The 18,972-nt window shown below is 47.7% G+C and overlaps 1 non-coding gene across 1 annotated transcript; it reads right to left on the reverse strand.

The window, feature by feature from the left end:
* Window positions 1–18,524: 18,524 nt before the first annotated feature.
* TRNAT-AGU (transfer RNA threonine (anticodon AGU)) lies at window positions 18,525–18,599 on the reverse strand. Its single transcript has one exon. It is a non-coding gene; the product is annotated as a tRNA-Thr (tRNA).
* Window positions 18,600–18,972: the final 373 nt, after the last annotated feature.

Consider the following 18,972-nt stretch of genomic DNA (forward strand, 5'->3'; position numbering starts at 1 on the left):
AAGAGAAGGAGAGAAGATGCAAGACGTGGGCAGCTATGTTTTCCTCATTGGTGAACTGCCCTGCAACTTCCAGTGAACGGCGAGAGGTGTGCGAGGAGCCTTTCATTGGAAGTTGCTTCTCCGCGGTTGGAGAAGGGAGACCCAGCTTTCCGCAGCATCGGCGGGAACTAACACGAGCACCAGAGGCGCTAGAGAGAAATGGCCATGAGGACAGCAAGTTTTGTGCAGTTTCCACAACCAGCAATCAATTAATAGTCAATTGCCCTCGCTTCGAAGGCGGAAGCGGTCAACGTTTGCTGCCCACACGCATCCGAACTCACTGAGACTAGTTGAACGAGGTTCAGATTCTTGTGCCAAGCCAGAGTATGGGTGCCGGGGAGCAGGTTACAGCGAATAGTGAGACCGGGAACGTTATACTTGTTTACCGCATTTATGACCGGCATGGACGGTTTGTGTGCGTCCTTGGCTAGATCATCGGGTGCCTCGTTCGAGGATGGAAAAACTAAGAAATGTTGAAGATAGCATCCAATGCATGGATGTCTACTGCAGGTAAAGTAAGAAATAGCTAACCTCCATAGAAAGAAGGGGCTTCAACGGGTGCTCGCCCTTCGGTACACGTAGTGCTTTTATTAATGCAAGGACGCATCTGACGTCTCCCTTCGCGGAGGGCACTTAGAAAGGAAAGGGGCGGCAGCACGCTGCCACATCACCCCTGTCAGGTTTAGAGTTTAAAGAAGGAGGAATTTACCAGCAAATTATGCAGATATACTTGTCACTTTCTTTTAATGGCTATCTCAAATGGCTTAAGTATTCAAACTTTTAAATGCTCAGTTTTACAGCTTTTACCTCAACGCATGTCACATACGCTGATCTCAATAAAAAAACCATCTCATAGAAGTTATACGGTGTTATGAACGTGAATTTCCAACACCGGACCGCTCCCAAGGATAGCGTCCAGGCATGCGTCTCAACGAGCCTGCGCGTCGTCTTCGTGGAGAGTGTTGCGCGTTCGGCCGGTCAGCTACAGAGACGCTCCCCAAGGACGGCGTCCAAGCCTGCGTCTCTCCGAGCCCGCGCGTCGTCATCGTGGAGCGCGTTGTGCGTTCGGGCCAGACAGCTACCGGAACGCTACCGGGGTTGGCGTTCAAGCCTTGCAGGCCAATCACCCACCAGGACGCTCCTGATTGGACGAAAAGGGGCGGGAGTCGGTGCTGACTCTATTTAAGGGCTCCCGTTTCCTTTGTCTGTGTCATTTCCTGTTGTCTTGCATCGTGCTATGTATCGTGCTTCTCGCTGCTTGTAAATATGTAAATACATATACCTTTTTTTTCACGCTGCTAATTATCAACCTCCCTTCTCTTCGTTGCTCCGGCCGGTCGGCGACAGCGGACCCGCGTCCCGACGGCAACTGAGAACCCGCGTCTCAACAACTGGATGGCAGCGATGGGATCGAAGTCAGCTCTTCGCATCGACTAGCAGCACTGGCAGATGCAAGAGCTCCCACGTTGGTGGCCCCTATGATCGCGGCTCTGTGAGTGTCCGACCTGTCTTGCCTGAGGTATTTTGCCAGGCTTTTGAATTTAGCGTCAATGCTGGCAGGCTTTCTTTGGCAGTGTTGCGAGTACTGATTGTTGTACGCACTGCTAAGAAGAGATAGGGGATCGGTCGGGTGTCTGAGCGCCTCATGGACCTGAAATCTTTGCAAAAGCCGGATCTAATTTTGATCAGCAAAGAATTAGGGGTTGAACTTGGGAAGGCCATGCGGAAACCGCAAATCATAGAGGCACTAATATCTTGCGGAGCGGACGATGGAGAGCTTATCGAGACATGGGAATTGATTAAGGAAAGGAAAACAGCTGAAGAGGAAAGGGAAGCAGCCGAAAAGGAAAGGGAAGCGGCCGAAAAGGAAAGGGAAGTGCTTAGAAGGAACAGCGCTAGCTGGAACAGAAGCTACGCAATCGCGAGCTTCAGCTTCGAGAGAAGGAGCTCGAGTTAGCACTCCGACAGCAGGAAATTGATCTAAAGAAACCGGACGCGGAGGCGAAGAGAGCCGAGGCCGGCGTCGCTCAGCCACCATCATCTAGCACAGGAGGGAGGGAAACAATCAAAATCAAAGATTTCATGCAACCCTTCACGCTAGGCGAGGACATTGGTATTTTTTGGTGAACTTCGAAAGGACATGCCAAAAATACAATCTTGGGAAAAATGGGTGGCCACAGCAACTATTGAGCCTGTTGCCGTGTAAGGTACCGGACGCGATTGGGAGACTGAGTGCGGAAGAATCGGAGGACTATGAGACCGTGAAGGCAAGCCTCCTAAAGAAGCCCCGCCTGTCTGCCGAGGCTTTTCGCGAGCGTTTCAGAAAAGCCACTAAGTCTAAAGAAGAATCCTACCTCGAGCTTGGTTATTACTTGAAAACAAACTTAGTGGAGTGGTTAAAGAGCGCAGGCGCTCACGCGGACGCAAGGAAGATCGTGGACTGCATGTGTCTAGAGCAGTTTTATGACACAATTCCGGATCGAATGCGTTTGTGGATTCTCGACAGGGCTGAGGTAAACACTGTTGAGAAGCCTGCTGAACTCGAGGAAGAGTATGCGTTACGCCGCGTGTTGCTTGAAAGTCGTGGTACAAGCAACAGGTACAAGCAACAGTACAAGTGGTACAAGCAACGGTATCCCTCTAGGCGTAGAGCAGAAGAAACAGGCGCGAAGCCGGTTTTTAAGAATGCCGGAGGAGTATAAGGGGACGACTGTCCAAAAGGAGAGGCGGACGCAAAAGTCCGAAGTGATGGAAGCGGGTAGCGCTCCCATCTGTCTGTCAGCGACCAGCCTAGGATCCTCGCTTGGTCAGCTGGAGGCACAACCGTTGCTCAGGGAAGTAACGGCAGGGAAGGTTTAAGCCCAGCAGCAGATGCTGCTTTTATAAGTGAGCCAGTTTTTATATCTCAGGAAGAGAGTAGTTAGCTCACAGGCCAGCGCAGTGAAGGAATCAAAGGAGACCCTCCTTCGATGCGGCTGGTGAGCAATAGTAGCCAATTATTGGAGGCTCTTTGCTGTAATCAGAGTGACAGTGAGTCACCTGAATGCGTCGCTGAAACCCCAGGCCAGAACGCAACATTAGCCAATGTGTGTGGTTCAGATAGAGTTGCGGACCAGGTAGTTAGTTTCATGGGGTCGGATAGCAATCCTCAGGAGAGCAGGTTGCTAGACTCAGCGGAAAGTAAAGTGCAGTCGGAACAATTTGAGGTTACGACGTGCACTGACTCATCAAAAACGCGAGCCGTTAGTTCAAGTTCAAATGTGAAAGGCGGCTCGGTGCTGAGTCAAAAAGATGATGTGAAGTGTGAGGGCACCACGAGAAAGGGAGGTGTGCAAGAAAGAACAGCTAGGGCAGTTTCCGGAAAGCGGCTGCGCGCAAGGAGAGCCAAGCCAAGGGGTAGTCCACAGAGAAAGGGCAAAAAACGGGCCAAAAACATCATAAGGGTGAAGGCACGTCAACAATGTTATCGTGCAAGACTTTCACCACGGCACTCCAGATGCGATAGGCACCGCACGCAGGCCAAACTGACTAGACGGGTTCAAAGAAAGCGAAAGCCGCCTACCCCATTGTGGCGACACTGCAGAAGTTTTTGCACGAGGAGTGAAACGCGCAGTGGGCCACAAAGAAGCGCGGACTGCTACCGCATGAAAGAATGCAGTAGAACGGGCGCCTGGAAAAAAAGGAAAGGAAGGGTGTTCAGGTACTGAGAAAGGAAGGCACCCAGGCATTTTTTTTCATATTCGATCGTTCTCTCCCTCTCGTATTACACTTTTCATGTGCTGCTCAGATGTTGGAGACGCGCGGCCGAGGGCGGAAAGAATCATTGTCGCGTGGCGTCTGGAGCTCGCAGCGGTCAGCGCCCACTTAAGACCTTCGGTTTTTGTCGTGTACCGCCTGCTAAAGCTACTGTCGGTCTGCGACCGCGCAGGGCGCGGCTGAAAAGTGTCACGCTGTTAAAAAGAAATGGGCTGTTGTTTTGTCGCTGTCAGGACAAGCATAGGTATCGCGATAGAAAGCCCCGAGCTAAGATAACACTATTTAGTAGGCATAAAATCAAAACGCCGGATAGATGCGAACCTCACACCGAGCGAAAAGGAAGGGTGCGCAAGAAATTAAACACTTCGGAATGGTGTCATTTGCCACCACGAACAAAGAAAAAGAAAGGACGGTTCCACCAGAAGCGTCGCGCACGCGAAATGGAAAGTCGCGTCTGGCGCGCAAGCCGTAAGGAAAGGGACAAGACAGCAAGAGAAAGCAAATCGTTCTCGTCTTGTTCCTCCCGTAGAAAATGGAGAGAGAAACGCAGGGAGACAGACATGCGTAGCTCTGAGGTAAAGCTGCTCGCCATTTCAACGTACCCCTCCGCCGAAAACAAAGAAAGATGTGAGAGCTTTTATCGGTCTTGTAGGGTACTACCGGCAATACATACCGCGGTACTCGGACATCGCTAGCACCCTCACCGACGCTTTGCGCAAAACTGAACCAGAGCGCGTCGCCTGGAGCCCCGCGAAAGAAAAGTGCTTTCTCACTCTAAAGGAAGCCCTCATGAAGCATCTCGTGTTAAACACAAGTCCCCGGATTATACAAAACAGTTCATAATCCAATGTGACGCGAGCAACAGGGGAATGGGTGCTGTGCTTTACCAGACAGATGATCAATGGAACGAACACCCAATCCTTCTTGTAAGCAGGAAGCTCACTGCCAGGGACAAAACATACAGCGCTTCCGAAAAGGAAAGCGCGTGCCTGGCGTGGGCGATACAAAAATTTGCCTGCTACGTGTCTGGTACGAAGTTCATCGTACAAACGGACCACTGTCCTCTAACCTGGCTAGAACGCATGTCGGGCAAAAAAATTCTCATTAATTCTCATTAAGATTATATCATCACAGAGAAGGTGTCCATTTATTTGCGGTTGCTCGCACCTACATGAATTCGGTGTTTACACGATTAGTTTCTAAAACTCCACCTCGAAAAGAGGACATCCCGACAACGCGAGTCCTCCTCCTTCGCAAGAACCAGCCTTTCAGTTGGACTGCAGCTGCAGACGCTAGTTTCCAAAGTATCAAGTCCTTGCTTCAATCCATCCGGGTACTTCAAATGTTTGACGAGACTCTTCCTGTGATTGTTTCCACGGACGCATCTGACTGCGGACTTGGCGCTGTTCTCCAGCAACTGGACGGGCACAAGCTACATACAATTGCATTTGCGTCTTGTACGCTGTCTCCGGCGGAAAGGAAGTATGCGGTTAAAGAGCGCGAGGCACTTGCATGCATTTGGGCCTGCGAGCACTGGCATACGTACTTGTGGGGTCGTCCCTTCACACCCCGCACGGATCATCAAGCCCTAGTTTCCCTCCTGTCCTCTCAGGGAACGGGCAGACGGCCTCTTCGCATTGCACTGTGGTCCGAACGCCTTCTCCGCTACAATTACACACTAGAGTACCGTAAGGGATCAGAGAACGCATTTGCGGATGCCCTTTCTCGTCTTCCTGCCTCTGTTTCACAGGAAGATGTATCCGTTGAGGAGGAGATTATATTAAATCTCATTTCACCCCTTTGCCTCACAAAAGAGCAGTTCAAGAAGGCTCTTAGCGAGGACCCTATTTTGAAAGACGTCAAGGCCTATGTTGAGTCGACTTCGCCTTTCCGTAAGTTCATTTCAAGCGAACTGCAGCCCTACTTCACTGTGCGCGAAGAACTTTCCGTGGTGAGCGACTTGATAATGCGTGGAGAACGAGTGGTTGTTCCCCTCTCGCTGACACCGCAGCAAATAGCTACGGCTCATGAGGCGCACCCAGGAATAGTTCGTACCAAGGCGCGACTACGGGAACGCTTCTGGTGGCCAGGCATGGACAAGCAAGTCGAGCTTGCCGTCCATAACTGCAGCGTCTCTCAGGCAGCCGACAAAAGCGCCAAGACTGCGGTTTCTCCTCTTCAGCCGGTACCGCTGCCTGAGCGTCCAAGGCAAAAGCTGGCCATCGACATCGTCGGCCATATGGAAAGAGCCCCGCAAGACTGTAACGAAGTTTCAACAAGTACGGTGACTAATTTCTTAGTGTCCATTTTCGCCCGCGAAGGCTACCCCGACGAAATTGTTAGCGACAATGTACCTCAGTTTTCGTCGCAAGAATTCACACAGTTCTTGAACGAGCGCGCCATTCGTCTCACGCACTCGTCTCTATATTATCCACAGGCAAATGGGCTAGTCGAGCGGTTTAACCGCATCTTCAAGAATTTCGTTCAGCTAGCTTTGCTCGAACATCGTCCCATTCGTCAAGCAGCCGTTGACTACCTCGGCATCTACCGGTGCACGCCTCATGCTACTACAGGGATAGCTCCCGCTCTGCTACTGCACATGAGATTGCCTAGAACACGGCTTGACATTGTTGGACATCCATCACCGTCCTTCTTTACTGATCCGGCAACAGAACTTCGTCGGATGCGCCAACGGGTGTTGGCGATGCAACAAAACAGCAAGAAATACGCGGATACTCGCCGGGCGGCAAGACAGACAACGGTGACAGTAGATGACTTCGTCCGTGTAAAGAAGCCTACAGTGGCATTCAAGGGTGATCCCTCCTACAGTCAGCCGCGTAAAGTGATCGCGAGGAAGGGACCATCGTTGTTTCTCCTCGATGACGGGAAGATCTGGAACGCATCGAGACTCACCAAGGTGCCTTCGTCATCGTCCACTTACGACAGTGTTAAACTGCCACTCGCCTCGGCTGATCCACCATTGTCTACTACGCAGCAACAAGCGTGCCACGGCGCAGCACCGCCAAACATGCCCAATCCTCCAACTGTCGATGTTCAGCACCGATGCATTCAGCCTACAAGAGCTAGACAGCTACCGGATCGCTACGGCTATCCTTCGTAGAAGCCGTTCTGTGACTGAAAACACCAAGGCAACTAGGTGCTTCAGTGTTCCAGTGTGTGTGATATGTGTGCGCTCTTTCTCTGTTCACTTCATGTGACTTTCGACTACTCTTCATTTCACCTGTGTGACTGTCATACTGTGGTTGTGAACTATGTTTCTATTTCTCGTTTCCGTAAGTGTGCATTATGTCAACTCCATGTTCAATTATCGTAAATAATCAGCTACCCACTGACTAACGTATGACATGGTTTTCTAAGGGAGGGAATATGTTGTATCGTCTAAGTTTCGGTTTCGCTTTCACTTTGTCCGTACCGTGTTTCAGTTTCGCTTTCACTTTGTCCGTACCGTGGCGCCAGTGTCTTGTGCATAAAATGCTTTTGTGGATGTCATTAAAAGACAGTTCGTCTGAGACCACAGCAGCCTCCTGACTCTCTGCGGCGCTCTCCCGGGGCCCGCCACAGAAAGAGGCTCGAACACTACATTCGCTGTAAGATGTGGCCCTTTGGTGTGCTTTCGCGGCCAACTCCTTCCTTTCTGTGTTAGGTGATCTATTTTGTGCCTGTCCCGTATATTTCCGCAACAATTTGTTCAGCATTTGCTTTTCCTCATTATTCGTTCACAGGTAGTAAGGCCTAATTGAAGTGAAAGATATTCCCTATCCACAAGCAAATTGAGCCTTCTTAAATAGCAAAGAAATTTCAACTCGATACCTATGTTGGATATGCCTGCTTCACTGCGCAGCTAGCCCAACAACATAATCTTCCTGACACCGCCGCAGGCTGTCTCGAACCTTTTCGCACAGAAATGGACACCAAACTGTACGCGAATCGATGAATTTGCCCACCGGATTGCACGGAGTTAGTTTTACTTACGCTAGAGAGAACCGTTCATGCAATGAAAAATGAACAAGGGAGGGAGGAGCCTCAGGGAGATTTCCGAGTGCGCAGGTGCCTTCGGATCCTGAGTTTGCCGAAAATGCCCCGAACATTCAATAAAGTTAGTAGGACATCTCGCTAGTGGGAGGAATAAAAAATATGATATTTTGTACCGTCATCGCGAAAGAAAGCGAAGAGTCTGTTTATTAATGAAGTCCCAATGTAAGCCGAGATTAGCGGCGGCGAAGAAGGTAAGAACGGCTCGCTGCGCCTTAGAAAATGGCAATTTGCGTAGTGCACTTCCTCATGGATAACGTTCTATCAGGCCAGCCATACAGCTAGGCAATCCTTGTGGCTGAAGGCGCCAGCGGAATTTAAGGAGCAACGATCAACTCGCCCTCTACATTTGTAAGGCGAAAAGAACGCTAGCTGAATCCTTGCCAATGTTATGCGTAGATGCCTTGTTCCACTCGTACCCCTTGGAGAAACAACCTGATGTCTCTATATTTCCCTTTTGCGGCTGTCCTTGTTTGTGTAATCATCAGCCTTGACTGCGCGCAGTGCAGGACTAATGCCTGTGGCATATCTCTGGAATTAACCCTGTCCTGCGTCAGCTGCAGTCACCTTATCGATGCTAACCCCTTGATCTCGCATTTCATATCAATGGCTCTGTAGCAGGGTATCAAAATGGCAGAATCATGGACGTTTCGCCAACAATTAGTGGTAAACATTCTAATAGGTGACCGCTTCCTTCATATCGCTGTGTGAAGCAAATACTGATTTTTCGTTAAGCGAATTTTGAAGCACTACCTTCGCGTAGCACGAATGCAACTCAATAAAAATTAATTTTCCTGATGGTAGATTCCCTTAGCAGTACTGAAGCTACTCTCATTTTCTGTTAGCTTGCAAGGATGGCTGCAAGAAATAAGCGAAAGGATGCATGAATACAATGCAATTCCACCAAAGAAGCGCCCATAGCTTTCTAATTCACATTTAATTGGTTATTATAGCATTTGCAACCAGAGTTTTTTCGTTGTCATAAATAGTTCTCCAACGAAATAATCATAAGTGCCGCCTTCACCCTACATGCTCATCCGAGTGCCGTAGGGATTATTGAGACCGTTCTGGAAGTTCACCTTGCCACACTGCGTAGAAGGAATCGAGTTCGTATAAGAAGCAGCCAAAATATAATCGCTTTCCTTAAAACGATACGCCTTTGTACCTAGCCATTTTTCGAATCCCATCACAGTATTGCTGGTACCTTTTTTTGTTGTATAAAAAAAATGTTCCAGCTGATTGTAGACGGGTCGGTTTTGTAAAACAGCCAGAAGCTCTGGCTAAAAAGCCACAACCGAGGTGAAGTGGAATATCCTGGAAGAAAAGCCGGATTAGAAGCAAAAAAACAACAACCGAAGAAACTCACAAATTCAAAATCTAGCATTTTAAAGTGAAAGCTTTACCGGCCTAGTCAAGCCAATGCCACCGGCGCAGTAATTTGAACCTCAACTGAAGCAGCGGTAGAGATGTGACATATCTCCTCTCATTCCCTTCTTCATTACTTCTCATACAGCGCAGTTCGGGTGTCCGTCAAATCGTGAGTGTTCCTGCGCCATTTCCTATCCTGAAAAACCAAACCAAGCAAAGCAAGTGGGCCGCAGGAGTTGACTGGGTTCATTGGCATTGGCGTTGACAACAATATCCCTCCCTCACCCCCCCCCCCCCAACCTTACCCCAGAGGACTTTGAGGCGGCCCTGTTCTGCTGCCGCGACCTCCCGACCCACCAGGCCATTGTCCAGCGTACCCGAGCTGCGGTAGAGTAAAATGGGGTCCGCGAATAGGGACCCCAGCTGGTGTTCTGAGGGGGGTGGCCCGCTAGGGGTCACCTCCCAAACATACGACCTCTCCGTACTTATAACACATGCTTTTCACCACCACGACCAACTGCACAGTGGCGAGCCGAAGCCCCCGTGTTCCATGCGGGGGCGCGATTCGAATGCCATGCGTGAAGGCCACTGGCTTGGCTAGGGTGCCTGGATGTCCGCCATTGAGGCACCCTAGGCTTGGCGGTTGTGCTGCTCCCGGGTTCTGTTATGTGCCGGAAATTGGTGAACACTCCAGCACTGACGTCCTTGCGCGGGTATGTTACGCGAAGGCTTGCGCCCGACCCTGGTGAATACGGCAGTGGTGATGACAGCAGCGATGGCTAGACGAACTCTTCCCAGACTTCGGGAACGCGCAGATAAGGACCAGCTATTCTTAGGTGTCACATGTGTGACGCGGGCGTGTGTCGGATGATGATTTGCGGCCATCTCTGATGGAAAGAAGCAACATTGCCGGAGGGGCAGGTGGTCCCGGGGCGGTGCTTAATTTCGGACCCTATTGGTGGACGTTGTGTTTGAAGGGTATTTAACCGCGTAGCATGTAAGGAAGGGAGGAACATTTCATTCGGATGATGATGTGAATGAATAAATTTCAGCCTGAACACGATACCTGCCTGGGAAACTTCTTCCACGTGCCGCCAGACAGAAAGAACGTATGGAGAAATATAACTTTGGTGTTATTTCGTAGTACGCTTTGGGGACAGCATACGTGGAGCATTCACAGTAATGTGTTTCGGCTGCAGGTGGATGGCGACGGAGGTAAAGGTGGTGGACGATGGGTGAAGATGCATTTGTTACCAATCAGTGCTAGGATGTGCACCCACCGGAGTGTGCTTCAAGGGTGGAGGCTGCGCACGCACACACACAGTAATTTTCACGAAAGGAGGTTGTACTGCGAATAAAGTAAGAAAACAAATACCACACACAAACCCCGATTGGGATTCGAACCGTTGCGGCGCAGCTGAGAAGCTTCGTTTAACTATGCCTTAGGGTATTCAGACACCTCTGAATTTTTGTCATGGTATTTATTCAATACGGTTATGTACAGAAAGGATATACAGGGTGTCCAGGCTAACTTTAGCCAAGGACCAAAAAAAATACTTGAGGTGGGCAAGGGAAACCACTTAAATACACATACCAACCGTCATGCGCATCTTAGGTAATTTTTTTGTTTTCCAATTAAATTATTAACAATTAGGGTAATTTTTCTAAACGTGTAAAAATTACGAGGAACTTTAGCAGCTAAAGTGCTGAAAGGCGAAAGCCTGAGTGCTGCATTCTGCTACACGATTGTTCACTTCACATTTTGTTGTTGTATTAATTAACTGCTAATTAAAGACGCTGAAGCTTCGCCTTTAGGAGTGGAACGCGACAGCGTGTTGTAGCGATGCCACGGAGTCCATTGAACGCCACCACCCGTTCGGCGCGATGCCTTGCCCTTTGAACGCAACACTTTTTAAGGAAAGTAAATGGCGCAGTAATTCTCTGTCGTCTCGGTGGACACCTGAGCCGCACTGTACAGGAAGGGAGGAAGTGGAGTGAAAGAAGAAAGAGGGGCCGTAATGAAGGAAATAGAAATTGTATTTGAGGAAAGGAAATTACGCATTAACTGTCTCGCATATATCAGTAGCACTAGTCGAAAATTGTATTTGACGAAAGAAAGTTGCGCAGTAACTGTCTCACATATTTCGGTGGACACCCGTCAAAATTCGCGCGTGGTGACATCACGACAAATTGGACCAATCTGAAACGCGGACAAATACGCCTTGCTCGTCAGTAAATTGTTTTTTGAGGAAAGGAAATGTATCTGTCTCGCATATCTCGGTGCACACCTGAACCTCGCCGTAACGGGAAGGGAGGAAGATGGGAGTGAACGAAGACACCGTATTCACTAGACGCACCTTTGTTCATTCCAAACCATCGAGCTGGCATAGCCGAGTGGCAGTGTGCTCGACTCGCACTCCGGAGACCGGGGTTCGATTCCCAAGCTCGGCCAATTTCTTAATCGGTTTTATTTATTTATCTGGCCTGACTAGAAAGGTCAATTGGACTAATTGGTTAAGTAAGCAATTAGCTAAACTCAAACTTACTTGGAGCATCACTATACACGATCCCTTTAATTGGTTGCATGCTTAGTAGCCAAAGTACAATTGGCCCCGTTTGAAATTCGCGCACTGTGACGTTACGACCGTTTCGACCAACTGAAAAGCGTGACATTTCTTGTCGACAGCTCCTGCTTACAACGATGAGGCATTAAAGGCTTCCGCCTTAATATTGACTTTAGACAGCAAATGTGAATACCAAAGTTCAATTCAATTCAATTCAATTCAATTTTATTCAACATCTTGAGGATGTTGGGTGCGCCGACAAAAAGCCAGAGAGAAGGCTTGACAGAGGTCGACGCACCCTACAATAGCTTGACAGCAGCACCAGAATGTTGTACAGTCCACGGCAAGTGAGCACACAGGAAAAAAAAAATAATAATAATAATAAAATACAAATCATGAGTAAAAATCTTCGTGACACGAAGTGCTGACGGTACCTAGGGTTACAGCAATTTAGATGCCTTATTTAATGAGTACGGAAGAGTATAGCAAAGCATTTGGCGACCGTAATTCGTTCGAGTTTTTGGCACGAACCATGTGAAACCAGTACGGGTGGTGTACTTCTGTTCTTTACATTTTAAGTTCGACAGGTTCATCATAAATGGATTGTTTTGTCTAATACTTGTTTTATACCGCCTTAACAGTATACTTTCAAAAACTTGTGGGAGGGGGGTAATGCTAAGAGATGCAAAAATCGGTTCGGTGTGTTCAAATCGTGAAGCATTAACAATATTCCGAACAATTTTCTTCTGAAGTATATGTACCCGTTTAATATTAATAAATGATGTTGTGCCCCATACCAAAATACAATAATTAACAACAGAAGAAAACAGTGCATTGTACAGTATCTGCTTAATATGTTTTGGTAAAAGGTATCGCAGTCGGGACACGATACCAGCAACCTTGGACAACTTGTCCCTGACCTTTGAAACGTGTTCATCCCAACATAAATTTTCATTAAAAAGCACTCCTAGACTTTTGACCGTAGGAACTATTTGAATGAATGATGAACCCATTTTCAGTGAAATTTGTGAGACAGCAGGATCCTTATTGCGAGGTCTAAAAAGTACACCTTTGCTCTTTTCGGTGTTTATGACCAGCGAATTCGACTCAGACCATTCGTGAAGCTGGTGCAAACAATCTGCAGCTTGATGTTCAAGATCACGCACATGTGCCGCTCGGAAGAATAGAGTGGTGTCATCGGCGTAGATCACAAAAATTGGCAGTTTACTGATGCAGACTATGTCGTTAACATAAAGGAGGAAAAGCAGCGGCCCTAGAATACTGCCTTGCGGCACGCCAGAGAACAGATGTTTAAAATTTGATGACTCGTTGTTTACCGTTACTTGTTGGACACGGCAACTAAGGTAGGATCTGATTATTTGATGAAATTTTCCGCGAAAACCATAATGCTCGAGTTTCGCCAACATTGTGTTGTGATTGATGCGATCAAACGCTTTCGAAAAGTCGATAAAAATGCCGAGAGTGAGAAGTTTTTGTTCAAATGACTCTAAAATTAGTTCTTTCTGGGTTAGAAGCGCAGTTTCTGTAGAAAAGTTTTTTCTGAAGCCGTGCTGGCTAGGTGTTATTATTTTATATTTCTCGCAGAAACTGGACATTCGCTTGTATAGTATTTTTTCAAAACACTTCGAGAAAATGGGAAGGATAGAAATTGGGCGATAATTTGAGATATCGTTTTTGTTGAGATATCTTCCCAGCTTAATCCGGATGTCATAATTCTTCAAGAAACGTGGCTTTCAGCTGACGAACATTTTCACTTTAAAAACTATCGTTCATTTTGTCTAGATCGCCAGTCACGAGGAGGGGGTTTGCTAACGTTAGTTTCTTCAAAACTTTGCCACAAGGCTAAGGTATCTTTTCAGCAGATGTCCCCTGACTGTGAGATTTTGGCATTAGAATTTGTTCTTCCTGGATGCTCCCCATTTTCCTTAATAAATGTGTATTTCCCCTATGGAGTCCAGGATACTCGACCGCTAGATTCGCTTCTCGCTAGCTGTGGACACCCAATTCTCATGGCTGGCGATTTCGATTCACACCATGTGTCTTAGGGCTACCGCACAAATCTAGGTGGGAAGCGCCTTTGGGACTGGGTTTCTGATAACAGCCTTGTGTGTTCAAATTCTGGATCAGCCACTTACCTTTGCGCTCAGTCTAAATCTGTTTTAGATCTTACATTCACCAGTCTTGGCATTGGCATAAGGAATAGGTCGACTGTACATTGCGGCTCCTCAAGTGACCAGATACTTATTCGTTTTGATATCATATGTCCTGTAACACCTGCGGCTCGTCCGTTGCGGACGCATGTAAATTATGACAAATTTCAGACGATGTTGCGCTCTGCCCTCGCGCCAGTTTCTAACATCGCCGAGGACCACCAGTCAACAAGAATATGCCTGGCTATAGAGGAATGCCGTAAAAAGTCGGAGTTCTTGGTGCGGCCCTCAAAAGTGAATTTCTCTAATCACTGGTGGAACGCGGACTGTACGAGGGATTACAGGCGAAGGAAGGCAGCATGGAAAAAGCTTCTTTATAACCAATGCCCAAATTACTGGAAAGATTATAAATTCATAGCAGCCACCTTTAAACGCACAGTTTCTCGTGCGAAAGAGAAATATGACTCTGAAAATTTTGATTATCTTTCAAAGTCGGGCAACCGACGGGCATTATTTGGCTTTTTACGATCCAGACAACAGGTCCTGCCTTCTCGTAATTTGCAGTCATTAGTTATGTCACCTAAGGAAGCTATCGAGGCGGTTGAATCAATTGCCGCGGGCCTGCATAACCGGTTCTCGTCTCTATTTCCTTTACGTCCCATGTTGTTTGCGCCAAGGACGCCAAATAATTATTTTGCTAAATTACGATTTCGAAGCTTTCTCAAGTTGTTCAGAGATTACCTGCTTCTGCTCCCGGTCCTGATGGTGTCACTTCAAAGATACTCAAGATTCTATTTGAGGCGACTCCGGACTCCTTGTTACACCTGGTCAACTGTTGTATGAAACACACTTGGATCCCTTCTGAGTGGAAACTGGCCAAGGTGATCCCTTTACTTAAAAACCAGGGTGGTGGCTATGAATTGCAAAATATTAGGCCTATTTCTCTGACATCAAACGTGGTAAAATTAATAGAAGGGGTGTTACTTATTCGGGTTTCTGCCTTCGTGGACCGCAGATCTATTCTCAGCACGTGTCAGCTCGGCTTCCGGCCGCGATGTTCGATATAGAATGCACATGTAGATCTTCAGAGTCGTATTCTTCTTGTTCGTCGTCAACGCCTGTACGCTGCTCTGGTTACGCTCGACATCTCTAAAGCTTACGACAGTGTAGAGCATTCCATCCTAATACACAGGTTACAGTCCTTCCAGTTTCCAGAATATTTAGTTGCTTGGATATCTGCATTTCTCTATAACAGGGAATTCTTCTGCGTCCATAATGGGGTACAATCCGAGAGGTACAAACAGACGAGAGGTGTTGCGCAAGGAGCTGTCCTTTCGCCTGTGCTGTTCGATATTCTTCTGAGCCAAATTCCTCTCCACCTCCATGTTCGCACTTACGTCTATGCGGACGACATTGCATTTTTTGCGGCTGCGCCTGATATACAGTCCCTCTATGATCAATTGCAGTCATATTTGAGTTCTCTTGAGCACTGGTTGAGCAGTTCACACCTCACATTAAATGTTAACAAGTGGGCCGTCCTTGTTTCTCCTCTACAGGAACCGGTTGTGGTCTCTCTTACATGCAAATTCCAACCAATACCTCAAGTTCAATCCCTAAAACACTTAGGCGTCATTTATGACGACAAAATAACCTGGCAGGCTCACATTGACCATGTTGCTGTGAAAGGAGCTCGTGCCGCAGGCATGTTACGGAGGTTATGCAGTCACAGGTACGGTATGCGCAGGGATTCACTCCTAATGGTTTACATATTGTATGTCAGACCAATTTTAGAATTTGGCTCTGTGTTTTTTTTCAGGCTCGGCTTCATACAAACTTCATCCTCTCATTCTTTTGGAGAGGGAAGTGCTTCAGATGTGCCTTGGCGTCCCCAAATTCGTGGCTATCAATGTGCTATACCTTGAGGCCCGCATTCCCCCTCTCTTATCCCGATTTCACTTTATAACTGTGCAAACTTTCCTCAAAATCTTTGAATACCATTTTCACCGTTCGCAAAGCATTTTCTGTTGCCAGCCGACCTCCTTTTTTGGTGTCCACTGTCCTCGTTTTCATACCCCTCAGGTTGTGTTCGTGCAAAGGCTGCTTGAGCCTTTAAACGTGCAGATTTACAACATCCTTCCTGCACTAAGCAGTGGGTTCTCTGTCCACATTGTTTTCGACAACATTTTTCCTCAAAACATGAAACTTTTACCACCCCGTATTTTAAGTGGACTGTTAGAAGATCATTTAAGGTTCCTTCCTACAAAAATTGCGATAGCAACCGACGCCTCTCAGTGCAACGAAAAGGCGGGGGTGGGAATTTTCTGTCCGAGTTTAGACTAGTCCTTTTCGCTGCGCCTTCCGGATTTCACCCCTATTTTCCAAGCTGAGTGCCTGGCAGTAGTTCTTGCTCTGCGTAAGCTTGATCCTTCTATTTCTGCAGTGGCAGTCATTACCGATTATTTAACTTTGTGTTCGTCCCTCGCGCCGCATGTTGACTGTCCAACTTTAAGCACTTTTTTATCGCTCCTTCCTTCGCATTTGAGCCTTGTTCACTTGGTATGGGTACCCGGGCACAGCAGCGTGGCTGTAAATGAGGTCGCGGATAACCTCGCAAAGGCTTCCCTAGGCGGCCCCGTGTTGCCCATAGATATGTTTAGTGCACTGTGGTTCGTACCTCGGGATGGTCTCCGAAGTTGTTCTTCTCTCCAGCAACGTGCGGAATAAGATGCAGCCGGTTACTGCCAGACAAGATAGACGATTTTATTTACATAGCAGGTTATCAGGAGTCTCCCTTTTAGAAGCACACTGAAGCCACATTTTATACATTTTCAATTCCCCAGGTACCTATCTGGGGAAACTTGGTTGTTCGAACATCGCCAATCACATTTCTTGACGAAACCCGCCCACAAAAGGGCGGAACACCACCCTCTCGCCGATCCTCCACCCGTGACAAAAAGGCGGGACATTCACACTCTCGCCGGTCCTCCCACGCACAGATGGTCGATTTGTGTATTTTGTTCACCCATCGTTCCGTGGAATTAGGAGTCCTTTGGCGGCAACTAAGGTGATATACACATTCTCGCTGTCAAGTCGGAGCCGTTCCGCACCATGATGGACTCCCTTTCGCTGTCGGTCCGCTGTCGGTTTTGAGCGAACTTGAGAATCCAAACAGACGCGTTTCCGCCGACAACCGATTTAGGGGCCTCCGTCCCCTGGTTGCGCCGCCACGCTTCCCCCCCGCCGCAGCCGCCGACAAAGGCTGCCGCAAAGGTTAGCCAGCAGTGTCTCTCGGCCGTGAAGGAGGGGGCGACGGCCGTTTCTCGACCTCGTAGGAGAGGGTAAGGAGCCACCGGCGGGCGCACGTGTGCGCGACCAAAACAATTCCCAGAACGGGACACCGGAAGCAAACGCGTACACAAATACACACACATACACAGCGTGCTGAAACCGGCCGTTATTCACGTAGCCCAGTCCCGCTGGCGCCACTGTCGTCGCTGCAGACGGTGCGTCGAGGCCAACACCCATTATACCGGCTACAGCGTATATCACATCATCTAGGTTATGGCGACGAGCGTTATTAAGCGCGCAAAACGCAGCCCTTTTAACATCGGCGGAAAATCAGCATCTGAAATATCCCTGGGGCAGGAAAATTTGTTAATCTCGGCAGCTAGAAGTATCTCTGAAGAGGTTGCGCTGCCGTATCCCCCCTCTAAATTTCTTTGTGCACAGATCTGGTTTGGCGTTATATCCCCTCTGTGCATTTTGCCGTGACCCTGAATCTATCGATCATTTTTGGCTCCATTGTCGTCGTTTCACCTCTTTGAGAAGAAGACTGCTGGAGTTGCCCTTAAAGCAACTTGGCCTTAGTTTGAGCAGCCCACACTTGCTATCATTTGGCGCCACCACGCTTGGGTTCAGCCACAGGTCTTTTGGTGACGCTGGTCAGAATTTCTTGCTGGAATCTCATCGACTGCCTTGCTAAAGCTTTCAGTATTTTCTTCTTTATGCTTTATTATTTTTCAAATTAATCTCTCTTCTCTCTCTCTCTCTCCAATCCAAACTCCTATATATATATATATATATATATATATATATATATATATATATATATATATATATATATATAAACAAAAACAACCACATGCCGCCGGTGGGATCCCACCGGCGGCATGTGGTTGTTTTTTCTTCTGCTTTTCTAATCAATTAGCTTTAGGCGACAACATATTCAGTAATATTCTTACTTGATCAACACCACAAAAAAATAAATTAATTAAAAAATACTCTGTGCTGCTTGGTTTCTGTGGCTGTTGGCTTCTGTCATATATATAACGAGCCCCTCATTCCTATTCCCTTGTTTGCTCTCTCTCTCTATATATATATATATATATATATATAAGCAAAGAAGGGAAGGGGGATGCGGGGCTCGTTATAAATATGAGAGAAGCCAACAGCCACACAAACAAACAGACACAGTCGATTTTTTTTCCAATTTATTTATTTTTTTGTAGTGTTGATCAATTTAGAATATAACTGAATATGTTATCGCTTAAAAGCAGAAGAAAAAACAACCACATGCCGCCGGTGGGATCCGAACCCACGACCTCCGAATTACTCGTCCGGTGCTCTACCTCTGAGCTACAGTGACGGCTGTCAAATCTTCTGCTTTCGGGGGTATTTACGTTTACAAATAACCTAACCTTCAGAGTGTTCATCAGCTAGGCTAGGTTATTTGTAAACGTAAATACCACCGAAAGCAGAAGATTTGACAGCCGTCGCCGTAGCTCACAGGTAGAGCGCCGGACGCGTAATTCGGAGGTCGTGGGTTCAGATCCCACCGGCGGCATGTGGTTGTTTTTTCTTCTGCTTTTCTATTCAATTAGCTTTAAGCGATAGCGTTTCTGTGGCTGTTGGCTTCTCTTATATACCAGGTGTTCCAGCTAAATGTAACCAAGCTTTTAAAAAACACGGGGTGTCCTAGCCGTCTCAAACCAAATGAGGGTTGTTTAGAGTCGCGTGACCTA

This window comes from Amblyomma mixtum, chromosome 3 (genome assembly GCF_055824585.1).
Source record: "Amblyomma mixtum isolate Tamu chromosome 3, ASM5582458v1, whole genome shotgun sequence".
Lineage (NCBI taxonomy): Eukaryota > Metazoa > Arthropoda > Arachnida > Ixodida > Ixodidae > Amblyomma > Amblyomma mixtum.